We start from the raw sequence: 24,407 nt of genomic DNA, 5'->3' as shown, positions 1-24,407 counted from the left end.
TGTAGCAAAGGGTTAGACAATGTATAAGTAATAGACTTCAGATAGGACTTCTCTTGAACATTGGTGACACGAATCCAGAGTGTGGCAGTATTTGACTCAACATAAGACCAAGGGTCATGATGACGAAATGGAATAGTCAAATGAGAGGCAAAATGGATCACCCAAACCCAGGAGGACAAGTGACTGAGCGAGGATATCCCAAACCTGAAACGAGAAGGACATGAGTGTCATGTTCAAGAGTGACATGATGCCTATACAAAGGAAGTTTTAATTTCATTTTCCTCACTATTTCTAGGGAGTACCCCAATTATCTTTTATCACAAGCTTGAAGGGGATAGCATATTCTTGTCATAAAAGTTCATTCTTCAAATGAATCCATCCTAGTAATTTTTACGAGTCCTAGGAAGGAGAAAATCAGTCTCATCATGGTGACAAGTCTGTCGTCGTAAAAATTTTAATGAGCCTGGCAGAAGAATAACTTGGTATCTTTTTCGTATTTAAAGAGTTTGAAAAAGAGACGGAAAATAAAGCTCCATCATGTCACTTTTCGTAATTTGTCCCTCGAACCCGAAAAGGTAGAAAATAATATTCAAGCGAACCTCTTGGCCATATCGGCCAAGGTGTACCTTTTTCGTAAATAGTCAATCTCAGCCTAAAAAAGGGGTAAACATATACTGAGATGACATCAATTCATTTAATTTAACAAGTTCAAAAAGACAAGTACTCAGAAATCTTTTCATGTATCAAGAGTAAGAAGAGAGCTTAAAGATGACACCGGGGGGGTTCCTTTTTCATTTATTTTTAATGAGTCCGAAAAAGAGATAAAATAAAACTTGTTGAATCAGTCAAGAATGATCATTGTATCCACCAAAAAGTACTTGTAACTGCACAAAGATAACCACACATCACTAATATCGAGAAAAATAATAAAATATTGGCAAAAATGAGTTTAAAACTTATAAATATATTAAAAGTAAAAACATTTTTACCATTTCACTTGGAGTAAATTTGAGAGTGCATTTTTACCCCATTTTATTCGATTGTTCAAGCGAGTAGTGTGGGAGATCCAGGGCATCATTTCACGAACCATCAGCTATAAGTAAGAGCTCTACCTTTTCTGTTGCATTTCATTGTGTCTTGATGTTTTTTCATCAAGTTTTTTCTTGCCATAAGGAAGGATTTCAATTTTTATAGTGGGGGCGATCATCGCGGGTTTGCTCATCGGACTCGCGATGGTCACCTCTGAGCCAAAAGTCTCTTGCAATGACATCGCAGGTTTAATTAAAATAGACGCAATGGATATGAGGCAGAAATTTGAAGAAAAAACTTCCTCTTAGGGCGAAAAAATTGAGTTTTTATTTATGGAAAAGAATTTAATTGATATTTAATTGTTGTTTTGTAGAATATTTCGACAACATGGTCACTGAATGGAAGGATAGAGGCCATGAGGCATAATATCACCAAGCTGCCCAAGATCTGGAATGCGTGAATGCTTGGAGGAATTGTGGGCTACTGAAATTATTTTGAACCACAACACTCAGAGCCCAAAATGAGCTGCTACACTACCTGATCAGTTTATGAGATATTGATAAGGAAATCTTCATTATTGGAGACCAAGAACTGGAGTTGGAAGTAACAGACATCTACTTCATTACTAGATTTTCTAGAAGAGGGGAAAGGGTTCAACTCTTCAGATCTTGTCCTAGAGGTGAGAGCATCAGTTCCCTAATCAGGAGACATTGCCCGGGTGCAAAAACAACAATGAGCAGGAAGGTGAAGATAATGACTATCAACAATCTTCCCTTGAGGATGATTCTACACACCATGGATCGTATAGCCAGGTCACAAGCTTTACACAAGATTTCAAAATCTCAATTCTAGTATGCGGTAGACTGCCTTACTCCAACAATATTCAACTGGTGTGATGGGTTGTTGTCCAATATGAAGAGGCAACTAACTAAAGGTAAGCGGGGAAACCTGAAGCATTTCATCTTCGGTTCAATCTTGGTCACTTTCTTTCTGGAGCATGTGACCCTATTTTGGTATCAGTGGACAGAGGTGTTGAATCCTGCTCCACAAGATCTGAGGTTGGTCAAATGGAGAGAACTCATGCCTCGTGGAGGGGGAGGCCAACATATGCATTTCCCTCTATGGTTTTTTAGTCGGTTGTATCGCAAACTGATCATTGTAGATGACTATGCCTATGCAGGCACAAATTTTAGATGGGATCTAGATCTACCTTTACCACTGAGTGAATAGTGGACTGATGCAGGTAAAACTTGTTTTTGGATTTTTCAAGTTTTATTAGTTTTTTTATTAAAGTGTATTTGAGATCTAACTTGTGATAAATGTGCAGATGTTGGACCAGAAAGGCCTCCTGGCATGTCACCAATAGCACGGTGAGTAGCACGTCAGATAGAAGATGCTCCATATGAGGAAGGATCAGATCCCATGGTGGAGATGGAATGAAATCTGGAAGTGATCACTCGTGGGATTCCAGAATATGCGACTATAGACGACATGCCACTACGATACTAGAGGCATATAGTAGGAGTGTCTACGAGACTACGTCAGTTATTAGGCCGAGTGATTAGAGCGGTCTCATGTTATCGCGAGCATCATGTGGGTGAATAGCCTTTCTAGTTGTTTTTTGCACTATTGTAGGCTTTGAAAGCCATGTGTCTCGAAACACTTTATTTTTTGAGATTTTTATGGAAAAATTTTGATAGGCACGATATATATATATATATATATATATATATATATATATATATATATATATATATATATATATATATATATATATATGCCGAGTGATTAGAGCAGTCTCGTGTTATCGCGAGCATCATGTGGGCGAATAGCCTTTCTAGTTGTTTTTTGCACTGTTGTAGGCTTTGAAAGCCATGTGTCTCAGAACACTTTATTTTTTGATATTTTGATGGAAAAACTTTGATAGACGCGATATATATATATATAGATATGCATGTTTTATTTTCTACTTATGTGTTCATGTATCATGATGATATGATCAGTTTTACAAATTACGCAAATGTCTATCAAGAACATAATTTGTTAATGCATTTGTTAATGTATTCAAGTTACGTGGAATGTGTTGATATGTGATAAAATCAAAATTTCTCTCCGGTAATCGAACACGTAGATACATACGTCGAATTTGTGGATTTCTTACTGAGTAATTATTATTCAATTGTAACACAATGAGTTGTGAATCTAATTTAACAACTAAATTTCTAATGCCAAGAGAAACTGATTTTGATAATAGTTCATTTCGTCAATATTATTAGTTGTCCGTCCCAAGAAAATACCTTGTAAATCGATCAACTCACCATCAAGGGTAAAGAGTGCCCAAGCTGCAGAAGACAAGTTTTGTGCTACGAAAAGCACCATTAGAAAAACCAACATAATTTTTTGATGACATCTGCAAATTGAGTAGAACACAAGGTAAGCAAAAAAACATGTCTGCAAAGAAAAAAATCACACCAAAAAATCAAAATCGCACACCAATGAATTCACACACTAATGTACAAAATTAATTACACGGAACTCATGAATAATACTTTTTTTGATTCAACCCTTTGCGGGGTTGTGACAATGCATTTCCTTCGTACTCAACTAGCTCATAGGTGCCTTTTTGCAAGACACATTTTACAATATATGGGCCATGACACATAGGTTCAAACTTTCCAACTCCCAACTTATTGTTTGCCTGATCATATAGGAGGACCAAGTCACCGTCAGTAAAAATGCATGGAGAAACATTTTGATCAAAATGACCTTTAACTCGTTTCTTTTGTGCTTTGATCACCATTGCAACAATACGAAGGGTCTTATCAAGCCTCTCAAGGTAAATTAACCGCTCATCTTCAAGCAAGGTATCAGGAAGTAGTTCGATAGCTAATTTCAACGAAGGGATTTCACACTCAATTAGCAGTGTCACCTCTAAACCATAAACCAATTGGAATGGAGTGAAACCAGTGGTTGTCTTAGCCGAAGTCTGGTAAGCCCAAAGAGCCGATAATAGCATGAGATTCCAATCCTTTTTGTGCTTCCCAATGGTTCACTGAAGCATAGTAATTAGAACTTTGTTAATTGCTTCAACTTGGCCATTAGCATGTCGATAGTAAGGAATTGAGCTATCATGGCGAAGACCCAACTGAGAAGTTAGCTCGGTCATCATGTACTAATGAAAATGTGATCCATGATCAGTGACAATGGCTTGAGGGACGCCAAAACGGGCTATGACATGGTTGAAGATGAACTAAGAAGCAGTGATACTATCAACATTATATGTGGGCATCGCCTCGATGTATTTGGTGAAGTAGTCAACAATGACGATGATATAGCCATGCCCCACGGCCAAGCGAGGGTTACATGTTATGAAATCTAGGCCCCATTTAGAAAATGGGCCAACGATAACGACTGGGTATAAGGGTGATGGCGGGGCGTGCTGCTTGTGTTTATAAATCTGACATTCATGGCACTTTTGAATGGCCAAAACATAATCCTTGAAAATGGAAGGAAAGAAATAACCGGCGCAGATGATTTTTTGAGTAGTGGCATAACCTGACATGTGACCACCACATGCCCCAAATTGGCATTCATTTAAGACTCGTTCAACCTCTTCAAGTGTTATACATATGCAAAGAACAAAGTCAACACCGACTCAGTATAATGTATCACCAATAATCTGATAAGGTTGAGACTGACGTTGAATGCGGCGTCAGTCAGATCGATACAACTCAGATCAGAAGGTTTGGGTTTGAAGAAAAACAATGATCTCTCCATACCATGGGTCGAGAGTGCTGATGAGAAACAAATTTTCATCAGGAATATGCTTAGTAAAATCGATGGAAGAGTTTGTGGAAGGAAGTGCATAAATAAATTCAGCAAAAACAAGTGATTTCTTTGATTTGGCAACAATAAACTCCAAATCAAACTCTTGCAGGATAACAATCCATTTAGATTATTTTCCCCCAAGAAATTGACGAGTCAAAATATAAGTCATGGGGTTGCAGTCATAAATCATCGTGGTCTTCCATAGAAGAATATAATGATGAAATATTTGAACAACATGTACTACTGCCAAGGAAAGTTTCTCAACATGAGCATATCGAGTTTCATTGTCAATGAGATTTCAGCTTAAATAATAAACCACATGTTCATTACCATCGTCATCATCCTGGACCAATACCATAGCAACGGTATTTTTGGTCATGGCCAAGTAGAGGAAATGGTCATGGCAATAGTCGGGGGGATGCAATAAAGGAGCACTGATGGGTGTGTTCTTTAGGGCATCAAAGGATTATTGGGAAATTTCATCTCAACTGAATGGGATCCCCTTTTTGAGCAAGCAATTAAATCCCCTGGAAAGTTCAGCGTAGTTAGGGACAAAGCAATGAAGAAAATTAGCCTTTCCTTGTGAACTTTGCAATCGATGCAATGACGTAAGAGAGGCTAAATTTACAATAGCCTCAACTTTTAGAGGATCTATTCGGATACCTTCTTAGGACCCAACAAAACCCAAAATCTGACCATATTCTATGCAAAAGACACATTTATGCAGATTAAGACGAATATTATAGTGCCGAAAATAGTGCTGACAACGCAAAAACATGGCTCGAAAGTGGTCTGGATGGTCATGACGCTTGGAAAAAGGAGTTGGTAAGTCATCTAGATAAGGTTAAACAATATGTCTAATATCATGAAAATAATATGACATTGCTCTCTGAAATGTAGCACCATCATTTTCAAGCCGAAAGGGAGCTTCTTATATGAAAAACTCCCCCATGGACAGATGAAGGTCATCTTGTGTTGATCAGCGGGTAATATGCTGATCTGGTTGTAAACAGAAAAACCATCCATAAAAGACAAAATATTACTCCCAACACATTCATCAATGATTTTATCAATAAACGGAGTGGGATAGTTATCTTTCAGGCATGCACGATTGATGTCGCGGTAATCAACACAAACTCGGATCGTGCCCTGCTTTTTAGTAATAGGTACAATGTTAGAAACCCAATCTGTCAATGGGATAAGGTAAATAAAATCAAATTTTAGAAGTTTTTCAACTTCTACCTTAATAGAAGCAACCTTCCTAGGATGCATGGAACGAAGCCATTGACGAACAGGATTCACATCAAGATACATGGGTATTTCATGCACCACAATAGTTGGATCAATACCAGGCATTTCCTCATATGACCAAGTGAATACATTGCGAAATTCTTTGAAAAGATCGGTGTAAACCATAATCTCATCGAGAGAACAGGAAACCCCAATGTGAATGTTCTCAACAATCCCAGGTTTAATGGAAATGTCAAGAGGCATGGTTGCAGTAATATTTCCCATATTACCTTCAAACAAGACTTCGTGCACCAAAATAGGTGTTTGAAGTGGATGTGTTGGGTTATTAGAAATGAAAGCTTCAAGACACGAAGGAATCTCACTTAGAATTGGAAGAAAAGAAGAACGATGATGAATATCATTCTGAGTTTTGTCAAGAGACATAACCTCAACAATACTCTCATCGGTGGGGAATGTCTCGTTCAAAGGATACGGGGAATCCCAAGAACCAAGCCAAGGAGATTGCGCATAGGTATCCAAGTTCATACTGAACATAGCATGACATTCTGAAGCAGCCGCTGAAGCTAAGACAATTTCATGATAATCTTGTTCCAATGGACTTAGCGGCATGGAATCACCAAACAAATCAATTTGATCTGGGGAAGGAATAATCCATGGCTCTGTAGAGACAGAGTTGATATTGATTGAGGTGACATGCAGAGGTGAGAAAGAAAAAATTCCCATTAAAGTAGAATCTTTAAAAATACCTGACCCCATGCTCTCATATGGAATTTCAGTATTCCCACATATGGGACGTTTCTGTTCGAGGCACCAAAAGAGAAAAAAGACAATTGGTCGACAGTGAAAATTTTTCCTTCATGAGGAAAATGAAGCACCCAGAACAAAGAGGAAACCACACAAAACATGGCATGGGTCCAACTTCACCCAAGTAGAAGGTTGTAATTCATATTTGCGTCTACAACTTCCACTTCTAGCTCAACAGTCTTCCCTTCCAAAGTGATAGGAAAACTTGTGAGAATACCATAAGGATGGGAACCTTTGCCATCAAAGGCCTCCAAGGTGTTTAGGGACTGGTTAAGGGGTGGAGAGCCAATGGCTTTCCAACATGAAACAGACATGATGCAGGTGGAAGCACCTTCATCAATGACAGTCTGATGGATCGTCTTTCCTTTTATAATAACTTGAATCAAAAAAGCAATCTGATGAGGAAGACGAGGAACACAATTTTCGAGATTGAAAGTAACAAAACTAGAATCAACAGGATCAATGGCTCCTATAGCAGATAACAATGATTTCCATTGTGTTATACATGTTTGGAGAACTTCCAAAGCATACATCGTCAAAGGCACTTGAGCTAGATCTTCGACTATACTATAATGCTGATCAGCTCTAGCATTCGGATTATAGGATGATTTCTGAAGCACACCTTTAGGAGGTGGTCGAAGAACAGATTCATTATTAGGTCACTCAATATGAAGAGGATTAGAACTAGGTGGAGTAGAAGTAGAAGGTATGTCAATGGCTTCTTTCTCCACCATCTGCTTTTGAGGGGTTTGATAATCTTTCGATCGAGTAGTGACAGAGATAGGCAATGAAGCCATCATCATGTAAACTTGAGAACCAGATGACGTAGAGGATTGTGGTTGGTCAACCAACTAAGTCTGCAAAGATGTAAATGGCTCTTTCAAAACAATCGAAGCCCCTTTCAATAAACGGCTAACTTTAGCACGCCGAGGACAATCCTTGGTATAATGGTCTTCCTCACAAATGAGGCAAGGATATTTCGGATTTCATTTGGAGGAATCATCAACAGATGACTTGGGAGGATCTTGTTTCGGGGTATCGAATTTTTCTTTGGCTTTACTCTTTTTCTTACCTTTCGAGGCTTTATCTACCACGGTAGACTAGACGGCATGGACCTCGAAGGTTTTACCATGATTTGATGGATTTTTCGAAGGATGATTAGAACCAGTATCTGAAACAGAATTTTGCTTCGAAAAATCTTTGATGGAAGTTTGAGACACTGATCCAATAATACCATCAATAGGTGGTACATCGGGAGACTTTGAATATGTCGGATTTGAAGATGGTCTTGGAGCATTAGGCAAAATTTCATATAGCGTGCCAGATTGGGAATAGACTAAGTCTAAATATTGGGTATGGGAAATAGCTTGGTCCTTGGTAACATCATCCACCCATTTCTATATATTTAGCAATTTTGTTTATGAATGATTTGGTGAACCATTCAGCTAAAAACTCTTCAGGAATTTCGAATTTGATGAGGTGACGCCAACATCTCCATTCATGGATGTGATCGAAAATATAGGTCACAGTATCTTGCTTCAGAGATGTGATCAAATAAGTACTAGTTTCATAATGAACCAGCAATTGGAAGTGGGTGAGGAAGGCCATAGCCAAAGAGTTAAAGTTTGCATAGGTACCCCGAGGCAACTCGACATACCATTTTGCAGTAGCACCGGTCAAGGTTTGCTGAAAGAGGTGGAGACAAATAGAATCAACAACGTAAGAATTGGAAGAACACCATAAGTGATATGTCATCACATGGGATTGAGGGTTCTCTTTAGGTTTTCCTTCGAACTTGGGGGAATAGCTCAAAATTTTATTAGGAAATGGAGGCCAGTAAGGTGAATGAAAAATGGATCATTAGTAAGCCTCAAGACATCGAACAGTTCCAATGTAGGTAAAAATGGAAATTGCGGATTAAAATGCATGAAGGAATTTAGGGAGGCCCAGCCTATGGGTTCCAACCTTGTTTGTAAGGATTTTTCCCCCAAAGCGAAGGATTTTGACCATAGGGGATTTGATTCTGCCCCCACTGAGGGGTACCTTGACCATAAGGTGGATTCTATCCAGGGTAGGGTTGATATTGACCTGCCATAGGCCATTGATAAGCATTATACATAGCATATGGATTGTAAGGTTTTTGCACCTGTTGACCCTGGATATGAAGTGATTTGCCTTGCTACTGCAGGGGTTGACCTTGTGTCTACAAGTTTTGACCTTGTTGATATGCAATTTGAGCTTGTCGCTGCAGGGGTTGACCTTGTTGCTACAAAGGTTGGCCTTGTGGATACAAGGGTTGAGTGGGTTGTTGAAAAAACTATGTTTGTTGTTGCAAAGGCTATTGATATTGTTGCAGAGGTTGCCCCTGTTACTGCAAAGGTTTCCCTTGTTGCTGCAAAGGTTTCCCTTGCTGCTGTAATGGTTGTTGGATAGTTCCTTGAGTGATACCCTGTGGGTATTAGTAAGTTCCAAATAGGATTTTACCATATGCACCAAGAATGTCAGATTGACTAGCTTGTGCATGAAGTCCTGCTTACGGAATATAGGGTGGAATTTGCAGTGCTTGTGAACCATATGGAACATAATTATGTTAGAGTGGAATCTTAGTCATGTAAGTCTGTTGATACTGGATATTACCTACCCCAGATGAACAAACGGGGTTAGGAATACCACTAGGATAAGGTTGATTGACTCCAACCATGTGAGGTTGTGATCCACTCACATGGGTTCCACCTGACACAAGAGGAATGTTTGGATTCCCCCCCACCAGGCTGTGAATAAGGTGGTGGTACATTTTTTCCACTTGATGGAGGGAATGAGGAACTTACGTACGCATGAATTGAAACGGTCGTTTGTACCGGAACAGAGGGTTGGAATGATGGTAAAGGTTGCGACAAAATTGTCGGTTCAATGGGAACTGACATAACGACAGTTCCCACAGGTATTTGAGAGGGCACATTTGGGATAAGCAGACCAGAAGTAGGCATAACATTTGACGAACAAATAGGATTTTTGTACAAAGAGGAAGCACTGGGATTTCCTGAAACTAATTGAGCTAAGGTTGTATAACCATGTGGAAGCATAGGCCCACTGGTTTCAAGAAGTGTTTGAGATGGGACTCTTCCTGTAAAGGGAAATCCTTCTAGATGAAAGTCATATTCTTGCTCTTCATCAACATGAGGAGTGTGAGTAGCGAAACTTTTGGAGGACCTCGAGGAGAGGTTGGAATCTCACCTCCTAAATCCATGGGTGGAAATAAAGCACGAGGCGGAATTCGATATGTATGAGGAGATAACTCCAAAGGAACACCAAGTTGATTGTATGGACTATAAGGAAGTTGAGAATATATCACAAAAGGATCAAATAACGGATTCAGAGGATATAAGACAAACCTCTGTGGACTCTCATGGGTTTCTGGATCAGACTCCTGAGGTGACAAAGAATCTAAAGGTGGTGGATGAGAAGAAAGGGGTTGGATGCTTGGGACAATCCCAAGTTCAAAGCCTTGAGCTTCAAGTGACTATGGAAGTTCCGGATGAACTCCTTGTGAAGACCCTTCAGTATCAGACAACGAAGGGGAACTGTCAGGTGAACTCAATGGTTCAGCCACAATGACTTTCTCTCAAGAATAGAAGAAGAAGAGATGATTCATTGAGGGCTAATTAAAATTAAAATTTACAAGGAATTACTCAATATGGGGCCAAGAAGAAACTGCATGGGTTCGACATGTTATCATTGGCAGTTAATTTTATGACATGAAACAACAAATAAATCAAAATGGGTAATACTAGGCAAGAGGGTTTACAAAGTAACCATGAACCATTATAACCTTAGTCGAAACCAAGGACTTGACGTACATCAATTGATCTCCTCGAATGTTGTGTTCGGTGTATCACATTTACAAGGCGACTAACTTGGTTACCTGTGGCTAAAGTCTAACAACCTAATGGGGTCTCCCAATATATACACGATGGTACGGGGAGCACAAGTCCGTGTTAGCACTATCTAATGCAGAACCATTCGATGAGAGCATGCCTATATACTTATCATACTGAAGTTCCTCCAATATACCTGAAAGTACTAGAGAACCTTCAATATACTTCCATACTGGGATGGGATTTCACCCCTGAGATACACTTCAGGCAGTTAACGATAGTTGCTATGTTTAAATACGACGAAATGCATCTCTAGCCTAGACCACTAGATATTTGCGTTAAGTGACAAATGTTTCTTAGGTTAATTGAGGTAAACTTTAAGTTTATCTTGGATTAAGTTTCAATTCGATGGCTTAGCGATGTCACATGTTCCTATAATGCAACTAAATGATGAAAATGAAATATTTTCATTTTATGAAGGCTAAACTAATGAAGGAAGAGAGACAACCAAATAATGCATCAACACAGTTCTTTCCAATGCAAAATGTAAAAACAAAATCTAATCCTTCATTTCACTAACAAATGCAATGCCAAGATGCAATCCTATTAGAAACGAAAATTACTTTCCTTCACTAAGATGCACTAATGATTTATCTTTCACTTTGATTCAATCAATGCAAACTAATGCAATGAGCAAAGGAAAATGCAATCAACTCAATGAAAATTAAAATTTCTTTCACTTTATGGTTTCAAATGCAAGAAATGTCTCAAAAATACTTAAATGACAAAATCTTTCACTTTTTCTTTTTGAAACATAAGAATGAAGACAAGTACTCTCTTTCAGTCCAACCAAAGCAAACAATTTTTAATCTATGCTTGAAAATGGAACTAAAGAAATATTCAAAGCATCAACATGACTCGACACTAATGAAAACAACTTCACATCAATGAACCAAAAGAAACTTGAAAAAGATGTCATGATTGCAGGAAGACTCTTGAATGGGAGAAATCAATCTCAAAGAGGCAGACCAAAAAATGAGTGGAGGGTGACCTAGAGACCCTAGAAAGAAATCAATCTTCAAACACACATTAACAAAGTCAAGAGACAATTGTAGTCATACAAGCATAACAACCAAGACAAATACATTGTAAACACACTCAAAAATCATTGACAAAGGCCAAAAACACTGAAAACAAGAAGGAACACTAATTTTTCTTTATCCTCTAGGGTCAAACTCATCATAGTATCTGATTGGAGGAATGGATGGAAAGGGTTATAGATTCCCTAGCTGAGTCGACATTTTTTTGTCTAGGAAATCCTCTCTACGGACAGAGATGATCCCTCTAGCCCAATGAGTGGGACTAGAAACCTACGTGACAATCTATTAGACACTTTCCTAAGTTACAATCGAAATAGGAGAAGAGGAAGATGGCCTACATCATTCTGATGCTATAATGTCTTCCTTTGTTGAAGACCTCGAATCGATTGCACCACGGGCTCGGTCCTACTACTCACGTCATTTGAATGCCTGCACAAGATATCAAGACACAAAAATTCATACAAGTACAAATATCGTAATCGAAAGCAACTTACTTAACATATCAAGGAGCATTAAGATAAATGGTGCATTAACATACACATTTATGGAAAATGAACCAGCAGTTGTATATATTAATAGAATAAAGGAGGAATCATACAACTAAGCCTTGATGTCAATAAGCTCTCCTTGAGTGAATGTCCAAGTCCAAGCTCAAGCTCTCCAAGCACTCCTTCTCCAAGCCAAATGAGTAGCATGTAGGCACAATCTCAGCATAAGGGTGCAAATAGCTAAATACCAACCATTTGGGAATGGGAGAGGATGAATATATAGGCAGGGAAATGGAATTAGGATCTCTCCAAATATAGGAGAAGGCCCTCATCTCAAGGAGGTAGCTCATAGGGATAATACCAAAGGGAAAAGTTGAGGGAACTCGACCTCATCCACGCCAAACAAACTCTAGCTCGCCGTTCTGGAAGCCTCTAGATCACAAAGCTTCTTGTCCTCTTTGGGAAAATTGCTTTTTAGGGATCATCGCAGGCATCAAAGCCAAAAGCGCATTGGCATCATGAGTCTAGTATAGTGCAACTAGAGACCAGCACAAGTTCCAAGTGTGCGGGGAGCGATGATGCTAAAATTAGGGTTTTAGAGACCAGTACATGATTCACTACAACACCTACTAGATCATCAATAGATGCGAGCATGGAACAAGTTGCCACATAATTGACTCGTGTCGGCAGAGATACCACTTTCATATAAGGACCATTTAGGGAAGTTTGTTGAATGGGAGTAAAATTAGTACCAAGGAACGAAAGCTGGTCAATGGTCCCAATTCTTCCTTCATGCATAAAACACATCACATGAAAGAGTGAAGAGACAAGAGCTCTGATGACATAAATGTTGGTGTCCGAGTATGAACAAACTATTCAATCTCGTTTCCTACATTAATTCATCAATCCGGGTGCATACTCTTTTAAAGGTAACACGCAAAGTATATGCAAGGGAAAGGTTACAATATACATCAATCAAGGGTTCACGATTAAGAAATCAAAGCATCGTTGTAACAGTAATGGAAATTAAATTGCAGAAAGAAAAACATTCACAATAATCTATGCAAATCTGTAATAGCAATAAAGAAAATACAACAAGTAAAACAATATACATAAAAAAGGACACACTCACAGCACCTAATCAGAAGAGTGGGCCCAACTCCCTGGTTAGGGTTGTGCTTAACTCACATATTGAGAAAAATATCATAAGGCTGGAAATTTCATTAACAAGAGTTCCACTGTTACAAGGCTCAATTCTTACATCAGCTAGCTCCCCTTTCTCTCTGAATCGTGTCTTTTAAATATAAAAAAATAAAAAGGAAACTTACAAAAAACTGATCTCAATATTCAAAATGAGATCTAAGAGATCTGTCCATCATGATTCAGCTAGAACAAGTCGAATTTGGTTATTACAATTGGGTAATTCTGGAAAACGGCCGCAACAACAAATCTGCAAATATGTACTTCGAATAACCTTGCTTTTCTCCCAATACAAACCGAATTTCTAAAAACGGCTTAGCGGAAAATGGATTTGGTCTGTTCTGAACAAAACCCATGTCTCGGATTTTTCAGATTCACTTTCGTTTGCCCAAAACGTCCAACGCAAAACTGTCACTTCTTATGCCAGCGAATTCCTGAGTTGGAATATCTAATTTTCTGTTGAAGACCAAGCCTGCAATCTGGAAGAGATATTGGAGGCTAAAATCATGAGTGAGGTTATAACGAATGAATAAACCATAATTATGCATAATAATCATTAATTATTAAAAATAAATGAGATCGGATATTATTTATCCACAAAAGCATAAATGATTATGAAATGGAATTATATAATAAATTATGGTAAATAATGTGATGAAAGAATAGTGGAAATAGATTAAATGAGTGTTAAGAAGTGGTAATAATAATGACAAATTAAGAGCCCAACATTCCCCCAAACTGAATATGTTTCATGCCCACATGCAACCCAATGCCTATGTATAAAGTACGGGAAATAATGGTTTGAAAAATATGAGTGAATAATGCTCAGTGGTTCTTTTTTCTTTTTAACATTCTCCTGAACTTTTAATAAATCAAACACTCATGTTATTTCACCTCAATTGTTACTTTCAACAAAATAACGTGGAATGACATCTATGGATTAACATTTGTTGAAGCTAATGTAGGTTGAGCTTGTGTAAGTGATGCGGAAGGTGGAAGCCATGCAAGCTCAAAGAAAGTAATAAAAAAGTGTAACAGGATTTCCTTCCCCCAAACTGATTAGTTTCTCTATCATCAAGATTTCTATAGCACATCTCATGAGTATCGTCAATCAGTGATCCATCAGGATTCAAAATCAGAATTAGGCCTCTTCATCCTTCCCCAAAATAATAGTAGTGTTGTTAAGCTAGGATAAAATAGAGATTGATTGGGTAAAGCAACTATCTTTGGTTAAAGATATGGAACTTGTAGAATAAAGGAATGATAGATTAGATGATACAAAATGTCAAATATCAAATATCCTAAAAGTTGCATCCCTAACATGTAAAGTAAATATTTATAACTCAATAATAGATATAAACCATAACCACCATTATCTAAGAACTGATTAAATATTACCCCATGAACCATGAGTTCTAGCAAACCTTATATATGCAACAGTGGCTTTATCGGCAGTTAGTTTTGAGAAAACAAGGTAACCAAGTAGATCATAGTATTGAATTAACTTCTATACCATAGGCATGGCCATTGCTGCCAACAGGCATCCATAGCCTCGACAAGGATGCCTTTTTAACCCATTGAGATGTCAGTGTCCCATCTATTAGAAATAAGTACATAGTTACAAGAGCATTTCAATTTACTTAGATGTCTACTGAAGATCATTGTTCTGGCTTGGTAACCAGTTAATGACAATGCCATTCACGGGAAATAACAAAAGTGAACAATTAAGCTTGTGATGAGACCTCTTGTCCTTCAGTTCTATGACCGAAGGCCATTACCCTAACTTGGTGACCAGTAGTGGTAATGTCACTCTATTAGGACCTATGATCATGGTAGGTCAACTCGTGATGAGACCTCCTATCCTCCAGTTGACTATTTATGTTTTAAAATTTAACTATGGTTATTGTTAATCAACAAAAGATCACTTAATAGATGGGGTGGCAAGCCAGCTCCTTAAGAGCTAGGGATGGCGTAAAACGTTTTGTAGTAACTATTTTCAACTCGGGTAATTTTGCTTCTCAAATACTAATAACCTTCAAATGATTGTTGATAAATATATTTTGTTTTGTTAAGATTGGGGTTTGAGGAATAATTCATTAGATAGTGATGGAAATATTTAAGTACAATTTTGTGGTCATCATCATAAATTTTACAAGATTAGGGACTTGAAAAATTAGGAAAGTTGAAAGTTGCCATGATGAAATCATATTTTCATAATTATTCCTTAAAAAATAAAATTATATTTATAGATAAACAAAGATAAATTGACTACCCAATCACTATGTCAAAGAGGAACTAGACAATTAAATATATTTCCCCATTCACCAAGTTAATGTTGTCGTGCATGATTCAAGTTCCAATGTGTGTGGATAAGTGGGGGTTACGGATTTTTATGGATTATGGTGGTAATAATCGTGAGATGTATGAGTTGACATGAAATTTTAATAACAATGATGACATGACATCATTGATATTAAATATAATACATTTTCCATGAAATGCAACACCTCCCCCCAACTAAGATATGACCGTCCTCGGTCATAATTGAAACATCAATCAAATACACGGAGTTGATTAGGGACATACCTAAAGACTTACCTTGGCAGAGTATCAACATGTGCAGAGTAACAGCACTGGGTACTTAGAAAAATTTTCACCACGGAGTAGCAACACCGAAGGAGTAACATCACTGAAAGAGTAACAACACCGAAGGAATAACAACATCGGATACTCAAAAATTTCAGGAGTAACAACATCAACGGAGTAGTAGCACCGGAGAAGTAACATCACCGGTTGAGTAACAGCATCGGCGGAGTAACAGCACTCGCAGAGTAACAGCACCAGCGAAGTAACAGCACCGGCGAAGTAATAGCATTGGCGGAGTAACAACACTAGCGGAGTAACAGCATCGGTAGAGTAACAGCACTGGCAGAGTAACAGCACCAGCGGAGTAACAGCAGTGATGGAGTAACAACACCGATGGAGTAACAACAGTGACAGAGTAATAGCATTGGTAGAGTAATAACAGTGATGGAGTAATAGAAGTGACGGAGTAACAGCGCTAGCGGAGTAATAGCAGTGATGGAGTAACAGCATCGACGGAGTAACAGCACTGGCGGAGTAACAGCACCAGCGGAGTAACAACACTGGCGGAGTAACAGCACTGGCGGAGTAACATCACTGGCGGAGTAACAGCAGTGGTGGAGTAACAGCACCGACAGAGTAACAGCACTGACGAAGTAACAGCATCGGCGAAGTAACAGCATTGGCAGAGTAACAGCACCAGTGGAGTAATAGCACTAGCGGAGTAACAGCATTGAATGGATCTGAGGAAACCATATACTAATAAGACTCAGGAACAAATGGATAAATATGGAGCAACATCATGAAACTTGAGAACTTCCTTTTATTTTAATGAAGGAACAAAATTTGTGACTTTGAACACATGAGAAAAAAACATAAGAGGAATCAGAAAAGAAATAACAATTTTATTGAAAAACAATAAATAAATAACTTAAGTTGCAACGGCTATGATTTTGACTGCAACAATGTTATTTCCTAAGGGAATATCAATCTGTTTCCAGAAACAACAATCTATCAATGGTAAATGAATGGAAAAATGTTTTGGCAGAAATGACTTGGATCTTCAAATGGAAATCAATTCTCCATTTCTCCTGTTATGAATCCATTAGGTAATAAAAAAGTCTTCATGTTGTTGGTGAGAAATAACAAGAATAATTTGTAACGAAATCTTATGATCAATTTCCATGGCACCTCAAAAGAATCAAAATTATATGATATTAGATTTCTTAATAGATTCTAGAATGAAAATCTATTATTTCATTATCATTGTCTTCAATAATCACTTGTTCAAAAACAAATTGACCTCCTTTATTCTCCTTGGACTTGCAAAAAAATGAGTGTCTACCTGTAATAAAACATTTAATCATGGAAGAAGAGAGGTGATCAGGCTCTCTAAATCCAATAAATATCAAAAAAATTAACAATTTGTTACTCTGTAAAACAAATCCATGGAAAACAAATAACAAAATAGAGTTAATTTATTACATGCGGGACAGCGGTGGCCAACCATACTAACCAACAGTATTTTAATCATAACTTATTTGTTTTTCGTCTGATTTGCGTGATTCCAAAGCCAAATGAAAGTGAATTAATAGGATATTTCCAATTGAAACATGTTTTAAAAATTCCATGATATGATATGTCAAATTTACTTAGAACAACTTGCATAACAGAGTCATTTCCGATTTCCCAACTTAGACCAACAGTTGATATTTTAAGCATAACGTTTTCGTTTGATGACGGATTGAACCGATTAAAATTTTTGATTAAAGTAGATTCATTTAGATATATCTAATATAAACATTTTTTGAAATCATGAAGAATTGATGGGTCAAATGTGTGAATGGACAATCGGAAAAACAGAGTTTTAAAGGTGTTGATTTACGATAGACAGTCAATATTTTGGTCATAACTTTCTCATACGATATCAAAATTGGGTGATTCAAATTGCATTGTAAACTATATTAATAGGGTGATATACCATAGAAACAGGTTTCAAAAATATAGTCATTTAGGCCTCCAAAAACGGACTGTCCCAACTCTGTTCCTGAGCTTCCTACTCGACATACTGTCAATGTTTTGGTCATAACTTTTTCATTTCAAATCCAAATTGAGTGATTCAAATTGGATTAGAAAGTAGAAATAAAGGGCTACTTAGGATAGAAACAAGTTTTTAAAATATGCCCATTTTGTTCCTCAAAACATGACTGTACCGACTGTGATTTCAATGGTTTTATCAAGCCCACACGCCCTAAGATATGATAATTTTTTTTTTTCAAAATGATGATGAGTGTTTGTAGAAATATGTTTTTCAATATAATACATCTACATACACAATTAAATTCAAATATTTACCATTGATATTGATATACTCAGCAAGTTGCAGCAAACACAACTCGTTCTACATATAACAAAAATTATTTATATACTTATTTATTCTATTTTCTACACTAACATATTCTACCTTGAAAAATAAAGCATACTTATGTATAAAAGTATTTCCAATGGAGCCATTTTAGAAATAAGGTCTCAAGTGTATACTAGGGTATGAGAGACCAACTTCCCTTGAAAATATGGTGTCAAAAATTGTTGAAGTATGGAGTGACGCTGCAAACAACTAATGGAGCGAAACCAATCTTCAATATATCCTTTACTTTCTCAATTTCCCATAGTTGTCATATCCTGAAGTTCTTGAGTTTCTAAAACAACTTGTGGACGCAGACTAGAAGAAACCTCATTTTCTTCCATAACTTCTACACTTTTTGGATTTGAAACACTTCCAATCTTGATATAAGTTTTTTGCAATTGTGTATGTGAGATAGGTTGGGTGGGAAGGATAGGTAAATTTTGCAATTTAACACTATAAGCATGTTGTACTGGTTTATTATGGTGAGGGTGTCGAATGAGTTGAGTAGGATATTGTGTAGGGCATAGAGGATTTTGATAATGTAGTTGATTGGGATGTGTGGATGATTTTGATACGCAAGCAAGGTGTTCTTGAAAAGATGGAAAATAATATGGATGATATTTTTGTGCTACAAGATGAGGGAGAGCAGTCATGTAATCATAGGATGAACCATGTCAAACTTGTGGACAAGATTGATGGGGGTTATATTGAGATTGGCATGGCTTGCCTAACACATGAGTATTCCATAATAGATTATGCAAGTAAGACAATGGAGAGGAAGTGTTTTGAAACATACATGTAGTCCAAGGTTTCAATAGTTGTGAAATTGATGCAGCTTCTCCATCTCTTGGAAATGTTGTTTTCATCACAGGTTAGAAATAGAAACTATCCATGGGATGCTCCTTTTGGCATTGAGGAAAAATCACTTCTTCAAATTCTGCATGATTTTTCTTAATCTGCAAAACATGCAATTGTGAATTTAGAGAGCTAATAAAATCAACTTTAAAATGTTCAAATAAATCATTGATTTCATCTCTTATATCTCTTTTTCTTTTAGCAGATTTGGAAAGGAAACAAGAAAATTCTCTAGAATTCTTACCAGCCTTGGATATTTCTCTTGAATACCTTATGCATAAATCAAAAACATCATCATATGATAGCTAAAAAAGTTCACATTTTCCTACGAAATTTAAGATTTCTAAAATTTCATCTTTGATTCCTTTAAGAATGAGTGTTTTTAAGATCTCTTTTTCCAAATGCTTATGCTTTGATTTTTGAAGGTTGTATTTAAATCACTCCAAATAGTCCTCCAAGCTTTCATCTTCCCCTTGTATCATACTGAAAATACCTTCATTGGCCTTGCAATAGTCTTGGTACTTCTCCAAGAATACATTCTTCATGTCCTCCCATGTTTTGATGTAGTTCCCACTAAGGCTCATGAACCATCAGAGAGCTGCTCCTTTTAGAGTAAGAGGAAACACTTTTAACCTTTGATAATTAGTACAATAATCATATCATCTACAAAGTACTTCAAACTCAAATAAGAATGTATCTGGGTCCTCATTATCCAAACCATGAAAATTTGGTAAAGAAGATGGAGGAATTATGTGCATTTGTGTCACTCCTCCTAGATCGCTAATAGGGAGTTCAAAAGTAACAATGTGAGCCATTTCTTACCATAATAGAAGATGTTCTTCCTGTCCTGCTTTAAGGTTCCTCCTTCAAATATTCCTATCAATTTGTTAGTGGAATGGGTGGTGCTTACATCACCACTTGAGTGAAATGATAAGATTTCTTCAAATTTCTACCTTTTTCTTCCTAGTTATTCAAAAAAAAACAATTTGAAAGGAAATCTAAAGCTCAAGACCTAGAGTAGGGTGTCAAAAGACCCTTCCCTCCCCAGGACAAGAAACCAAACAAGAAAAGAATGCACACAAGGAAATCTAAAGCTCGGGACCTGGAGCAGGGCGTCAAAGGACCATTCCCTCCCCAGGACGAGAGATTAGTTTTTCCAAAATCAAAACAAACAAAAATGCAGGAAAAAGTTAAGCTCGGGACCTAGAGAAAGGTGTCAAAATACCATTCCCTCCACGGGACGATATATTGGGCCTAAAGATAAAAACAAAAAACAAAAAAAAACAAAGAAATGACTACACTCAGGGCCTGGAGCAGAGTGATAAAATTCCTTCTCTCCCCAGGATGAGAGATTGACCCTCTGGTCGATACAAATCGTGTCTTGCACCTTGTTAGCCTTCCCCGGCAATGGCGCCAAAATGTTGGTGTCTGAGTATGAACAAATTATTCAATCTCGTTTCCTACATTAATTCATCAATCCAGGTGTGTACTCTTTTCAAGGTAACGCGCAAAGTATATGCAGGGGCAAGGTTACAATCTACATCAATCAAGGGTTCGCGATTAAGAAATCAAAGCATCATTGTAACAGTAATGGAAATTAAATTGCAGAAAGAAAAGCATTCACAACAATCTATGGAAATCTGTAACAGCAATAAAGAAAATACAACAAGTAAAACAATATACATAAAAAGGACACACGCACAGCACCTGATCAGAAGAGTGGGCCCAACTCCCTAGTCAAGGCTATGCTTAACTCACATATTGAGAAAAATATCATAAGGCTGGAAATTTCATTAACAAGAGTTCCATTGTTACAAGGCTCAATTCTTACATCAGCTAGCTCCCCTTTCTCCCTGAATCGTGTCTTTCAAATATACAAACATCCAAAGGAAACTTACAAGAAACTGATCTCAATATTCAAGATGAGATCTGAGATATCTGTCCATCATGATTCAACTGGAACAAGTCGAATTTGGTTATTACAATTGGCTAATTCTGGAAAACGGTCGCAACAGCAAATCTGCAAATATGTACTTCGAAGAACCTTTCTTTTCTCCCAATACAAACCGAATTTCTGAAAACAGCTCAATGGAAAATGGATATGGTCCGTCCTAAACAAAACCCATGTCTCGTATTTTCTAGATTCACTTTCATTTGCCCAAAACATCCAACGCAAAACTATCACTTCTTATGCCAGTGAATTCCTGAGTTGGAATATCTAATTTTTTGTTGAAGACCAAATCTGCAATCTGAAAGAGATCTTGGAGGCTAAAATCATGAGTGAGGTTATAACGTAAACCAAAATTATGCATAATAATCATTAATTATGAAAAATAAATGAGATCAGATATTATTTATCCACAAGAGCATAAATGATTATGAAATGGAATTATATAATAAATTATGGTAAATAATGTGATGAAAGAATAGTGGAAATAGATGAAATGAATGTTAAGAAGTGGTAATAATAATGACAACTTAAGATCCCAACAATAAACATAGTCACACCCAAGGAGTAAATTAAAATCCAAAGATCCTTGGACTACCATAACATCGATATAGACAATCTTTCCTCCCAAAGTAATAGGAAACTAAGGAAGGATCCCTAATTGTTGACTAGTTCCTCTGTCAAAGGCCAATATATTCTGGGTAACTGGCACAAGTTGAAGAGAATCAAAAGCTTTCCAAGCAGTTGAGGACAGAATACTAATAGATGCACCTTCATCTATGACTGTGCAAGGTACAGGCATATTATAAGCTTGTACTATGATCTAGATGGGCACATAAGGAGGAAGATGATATCCTACTAGTCAACTGCAATCAAAGGAAGTGACCATACTACTTGGAGGGGCTATCATGGGAATGGGAGAAATTCTCCCTTGTGCTATGGGAACGTGAGAAATACTCCCATGTGTTGTGGGAATGTGATTATTTTCCCCTTGTGCTATGGGAATGGGAGGATTTCCCCCTTATGTTGTTGGAACAGGAAGATTTACTCCATGGTCATTGGAACCTGAGGAAACGAAAAGAACCTGAGCGGTATGAGACTCACTCTCCACAGGAAAAGTATTATCAATGGAAGGTGGAATCGATTCAACCATTTTCTCAACCAATGGTTGGTCAGGAACTAACTCATGGGATTCACGTTCAGAGAGAGTGTGCTTGACTGGAGATGAATTATGATCAATCACTTCATCAACTAGTGGAAGTTTAGGGGAAATCTTTTGGTAACCAGTTGAAAGTTGTGGTTGAGAAACGATAAGATTTCCCAATAATTTGAATGCTTCATCCATATAAGAGAAAGGGGAATTGAATGATTCTCTTCGCATAACTTATAGGTAAACTTAACTTTACCCTTCTTCCTGTGGACCTTATTATCACTAGTCAATAGTTTGTCACTAGCATGATCTTCAGAAGTTGACGATAAAGGTTGACGTGAGCTTGTGGACCATACTTCTAATACCTTGGGAATACTAGGACAATCTCCAAGAATTTGATCACCCTTAGATAACATTCAAGGGAATTTAAATTTGTGGGATTGATTGGAAGGTTTCTCCATACTATTTGCATTCGTAGAAATGGTTGCTTGGTTTCCCCCCCGTTTATTTGCTTATTCTTCATCATTTGTTTCTTCTTCTTCTTCTTAGATTCCTAGTTACTAGAATCAAGACTTTCACTAGGAAAGGAGGAAGAAAGAGATGAAGAAACAAAAGGTGAAGAAGGTAAAGGATCAACTTTAGGATCAACTTGTGGTTTATGTTTTTCATGTAGAGGATAATTTGGTTGATGAGAATTTTGGACATTCGGAACCATACGGGTCGAAAACAACCAAATTGGCAAACCAGTGGTAAATCCAGGAAGGGACAACATTGCCATATAAGGAGCACAAATATTTCCAAAAGAAGGCAAAGGACCAAGATTCCCATAAGAGGGGTTTCCTTGATTGGTAGACTTGGGAATTTTCGCCATTAGTCTCAGCGTAAGATCCACTAAGGAGTTGTTCCATGATGAGGATGTTGTTCCACGGTCAATTAATTGATTTTAGAAATTAAATACACAAAATAAAACAAATGGGTAACTAGGTAGATAAGGATTACCAAGTCACTGCGAATTGTGATATACCACCTTGGTAAACCAAAGATTTATGTACATGCAAGCAATCTACCCAAATGTTGTGTTCGGTGTATCATGAGTGACAAGGAGGCTAACTCAAATTCCTAAGGCTAGATTACATCCTATGGTGGACTTTCAAAATATACCCTGAGGTACGTGGAAGCGCAGTTTATATTAGTGTTGTATAATGTGTAACCATTCAATAAGAGAATTATGATATACTCATAGTACATGGAGCGTCGTCTGATATACCTAAAGGTACGTGGAGAATGATCTGATATACCTTATGTACGTGGAACACAATATCACCCCCGGAATGTAACACTAAGAAGTAAAGACATCTCCAATGTTTAAAGACACCAGAACACGTATTTAGCCTAGACCTCTATGTGTGTCATTAAATTTCAAGTGCTCCTTAGGTTACTTGAGTGAATTTTAGATTTTTTCTTGAATTATGTTTCGATTTCAAGGCTCAAAACTTGATGTCACCTAAACAAACCTATGATGCAACTAATATGACAAAAATAACTCTTTTCATTTTCCTTTTAACAATGAAAGGAAAAAATAAGTATGGGAAGAAGAAATCAATCAACAATGCAACAAACAAGTGATGCAACAATTGATCTCCTCAACTTCACTATTCCAATCAAATCAAATCCCTATATGAAATGCATATAATTGTTTTCTTTTCTTTTCTTTTCTGTTAATGTTTCAAATGCAAAGAAACATATGAATGTAACTTGATCGCTGACAAAAAGAAACCACACAGACTTTAACTGTAATGTAAAAGTTACTTTTCAAATTCAATAATCAATCTATGCATACAAACCTGAATTGACAAGAAGAAAGAAAGAACGAAACAAAATCTTATCAA

The sequence above is a fragment of the Pinus tabuliformis genome, chromosome 7, assembly GCF_031772625.1.
Source record: "Pinus tabuliformis cultivar Carrire ecotype Pingquan chromosome 7, CPIR1, whole genome shotgun sequence".
In the NCBI taxonomy this organism is placed as follows: domain Eukaryota; kingdom Viridiplantae; phylum Streptophyta; class Pinopsida; order Pinales; family Pinaceae; genus Pinus; species Pinus tabuliformis.
This window is presented reverse-complemented; position numbering follows the sequence as displayed.